The sequence below is a fragment of the Zonotrichia albicollis genome, chromosome 1 (assembly GCF_047830755.1).
Source record: "Zonotrichia albicollis isolate bZonAlb1 chromosome 1, bZonAlb1.hap1, whole genome shotgun sequence".
NCBI lineage: Eukaryota > Metazoa > Chordata > Aves > Passeriformes > Passerellidae > Zonotrichia > Zonotrichia albicollis.
The window spans coordinates 98,994,633-98,998,674 of NC_133819.1; the positions used below are offsets into that span (position 1 = coordinate 98,994,633).

Below are 4,042 nucleotides of genomic sequence, written 5' to 3' on the forward strand. Positions count from 1 at the left end.
TATTCATAAACATTTCTTCATCTTGTTCCATTTTTCAATCACAGTACACAGCATGAGAATACAAAAATCTACAAGGTAGAAAGAGTCAATAATACCTAGCTGCAAAAGTGACTTTTGTTTGACAATTTTCCTGAAGACTGGAGTGATATATAAATATAAAGCAGACAAATGGGATCTACAGGGACCCCTTTAAGATCTTTATGAATATTTGAAAGGGCACCTGGAGCCATGGCTACACAGGGCAATCAATTGCTATGAATTTTTATTTCCTCAAGTACTCAAAGGGAATGACATGACAGGTATATGTATTATCAGCAAGATTCATTTCAAGAAATATGGGGCTTATTTTGATAAGACCAAGGGAGAAAAATATCATTCATAACTAATCTTCTTTACATAGATGTTGACAAAGCTTATGACTTAATTATTTGAATTATTGTAAAATTGAATGCTTCCTTTTATTTTTAGAAGCTGCATATTCTTTTTTTAATTCTAGTCTTGCTTCCTTAGAAATTTGAAAAGCAATCTCAGGAGCCTGCCTAAATGAATAATGAAAGGAAACATTTTTTTCTTTTAATAAGAATTGAAAATCAAATTAGAAGTTGGAATATTGGAGGTGTCCATCTTTCCTTTCTCTTTAGAGACTACTTTTCAAAAAATCTTCTCTTTCTGAAGGAGAAGATTTCAAACCTTTAAGCTTATATTGACAGTCATCAAGTATTTTAAAATTGCATATTATATCAGAAACAATTAGAAAAATATTGTGTCACTGTAAATTCCATTGTTACTGTCATTTATGTACCTCTTTTGTGATATATATATGTAATAAGTTAAACCGGAAAAATAATTATTCATGCTTGTATTAAAGCTGTAAGAAAAAGCATTGTATCCATTTAAACGAAACTATAGTACCATCTATTTCTGTTTGGTTTTTTTTAGAGGTCAGGTTGAAATGTTGCTCTCAACAAAGCCCAAGTTCAAATGGTGCAGAACTAACTTCAGTAAGAAAATTTAAAAAAGGAGTAGATATACTGCAGAAATAGAATACTGTACACCTGGTATAGAAATTAAGACTGTTAATTTCTACAGGTTCTGTGGTTTGCTTGTATGGGTACACAACCAAATGCGTATATCCTAAAAGTGGTGGGTAGGCACCTTGGTTCTTCGAGATCCTAAATTCATTCTCAGAAATCCAGCTATTTAATCTTCCATGACATTACTCCTGAAATTATTTGTTTAATAACAATTTGAAGGATTTCAGGCAGAATCAGTTATTTTAAGTTACTCTAAGACATATGCTCCTTAGTTTTGACATTTTTCAGTTAGCTCAAACTTTTAGGAAGAATAAAATACAAACCAGGTTGCTATTGTGTAACTTACACACAGTATAAAATAGTTGGTAAATTCTAAGAAGCCAGTAGGCAGGGATTAATACATGAAATAAAATATTTGCTTGGTGATTATTCAGGGTCCTCAGGGTATAAAATTAAAAAAAAAAAATCAATCTGAGAGAGAACTGTTTTCTCTTTACAGTATTTCATATCCAGAGGCCTCTGGCCATAAAAGGTATTGAATCCATTATAAGCTTGCTGGATTTCTGAAAATCATGTCACAGCTCAGTTTTTTGCCATTTCCTGAGATCAATTCCATAAGTACTAGTTCTGTAAAAGTAATTTTTTTTTTTTAATGCCTAAAGCTAAAATACAAGTAATATATACACACATCAGTGATCTTTGTTTAATGAGAGAAGAAGATTTAGCTTTGTGGTTGTTTCTGAACATGGTGTACTGATGTATCAGCTCAAGATATTTTTGATCTACAGATAGACATTGAAAGATTGCTGACCTGTGTACACATGAAAACCTTGTTCAATACTCAGGTATGTGATGACTCAGAGGTCCTCCTGATTAAATAAAAAATGAACTAAAAAACCTCAATATCAACTACAGAAACTTTTAAACACCTATTCTCCTTCCCCTGCAGGCAACAGAGCCATTTAAACAGGAACTTGGCAACCAACCTCGTTACTCAAATGTCTCTACACTCTACTCCTTACTGTAGTTGACAGCTGTATTTGTCCTTGTTATTTTCAGATCCTTGCTTTCTGCTTCCTATTCTACATTTAGCCTGTTATTATAAACATATTTAACCCTCCATTTCAATTATATTGATATATGCTAATGATTCAAATAGCCATTTTGCACTTACACTGCATGGGCAGAATTTCCCTTTATGGCTTCAATTAAATCTCATGCTATAGAGCTGAAAAAGCAATTTTCTTCAATTCAGTGTATGTAGGGGACAGCTACAGATAACAGTGATTTATGCATATTGTTCTCTGGAGGCTAAATGTATGTAAGATTCAGGCCTTAGGACATGGTTCTCAGTTTAGGACATGGAAAGAGAAGGGTGTTAAGGTGATTAACATAAACAGAACAAGTAAAAGCGCTAAAATGTCAAAGTTTTTGAAAGTTTGAATAGAGGCAAAAAAGATGGTCATGGTGGTCTCATCATTTAAAGTAGCTAAAACAAACCCATAGGCCCATAGACTAAAAGCAGACTTAAGATTTTTCTGCCATGGAACACTGAGGGCAAGACTAGAGACACCTTTCCAGTGCCCTTTATCTCACTGGTTTTGCTCTAGGCTCTTTGTTCTAGTTTTATGCAAGATGCCAGTGATTTACCAACCTTTCTGAATTCTCAGCATTTAATCAGTATCCTGATCCCTTCATTGCTCTGTCTTTTCTGAGAGAAGTTTTCTTAATCCCCTCTTCCAAATGAGAACATGAACAATAGAATGTTGCACTTGTATGGAGGATTTGACTAGAAGGTTCCCTGTCATAAAATATACTTGAATATAGCAGATTTTTTTTTCTTAATTTAAAACACCAATAGAATACAAAGCAATAGGGTAAAGGCATTGGAGTGACATCTTCACTACCTAAAGCCAAATCCATTGACACTTTAGAAATTAGAAATACCTCAGTAAGTATATCTGAAGTTCTCTTGGGTCATATTAAAATCTGTGATTTGCTGTAACTGACTGAAAAACTCAGACAAAAATAGTCACAAGGATAAAAGAAGCCGTAGTGATACAGGTGAGTGATCAGTTCTCCTTGTAAGGATGATGTTCTGGCTAGAGGTAAACATGCAGAAATTTTATAAGTTGAATTCTCATACCCAAGCACAGGTATACTAATTGAAAATTACTACATGGTCTGGTTCCTCTTTAAAAAAAAAAAAATCTCAATTTTTATAATTTTGATCTAGCTTCATTTGGTGAAGGCAGTTATCCAAAAGCCACAGTAAAATCCTTGTTGTGGGACTGTAATAACATTGCTTCTTTGTTTATTTAAGTAAGACAAAGGATCTCTACTATACAGTTGTGTAATTAAGGACATCAGTAAATAGGATCCACCTGTCTTAACAACAGGCATTCTAGAGGAAACTAGTTTAGGAGCTGAAACACAGCCAAGAGACTCAAAGGAAAAACAATACAATTAAATAAATTTGCAATCCAGAAAATATGAAGAAGAATAAATTCCACCATATTTTGAGGAAGAAGTTCCTCAAAAATGGGTAGAAATTCAGTGTACTTACTAGTTATGCAGGTGGACTGTTTCTTACATGCATGAGGGCATAATGTAGCATGTCTTGCCAGAATACAGAGGGGCTTTTCATTAGATTTTCCCTTGCTCATCAAGTGGACATGTCCTGTCTTTTTGTTCCACTAAACATAGAGAAATGTTGTACTGATATGGCTGTAATACTGAGTAGTCCTGATTGGCAGGGAGATAAAGATCCTTGGATTTTTGTTTTCAGTCTGCATTTCTTTGTTGCATTTGAATGTTCCTGAGAGTGTGTCTGGTCTTTCAGGGCTTTGAAAATCCCTCTCCTGCAAATCACCAGTCTTTTCATACTGTGAAGTTTTATGCTCGGGCTCCAGGATTGTTTTCAATGTCCTTTTTTTCTCTAAAATAGTTAATGTGAATCTATGCTGTACGCGATCTGATTTTTAACAACCTCTCTGGAGTAAAGAGAG

The 4,042-nt window shown here is 34.0% G+C and overlaps 1 long non-coding RNA gene across 1 annotated transcript in view; it reads right to left on the reverse strand.

Moving 5' to 3' along the window:
- The window catches only part of LOC113458709 (uncharacterized), a 12,030-nt gene extending 8,215 nt beyond the window's left edge, over positions 1-3,815 (reverse strand). The window contains exon 1 of the long non-coding RNA XR_003379223.2: positions 3,601-3,815. This is a non-coding gene — a long non-coding RNA (uncharacterized LOC113458709). The remainder of the gene's footprint in view (positions 1-3,600) is intronic.
- Between the last annotated feature and the right edge of the window lie 227 nt (positions 3,816-4,042).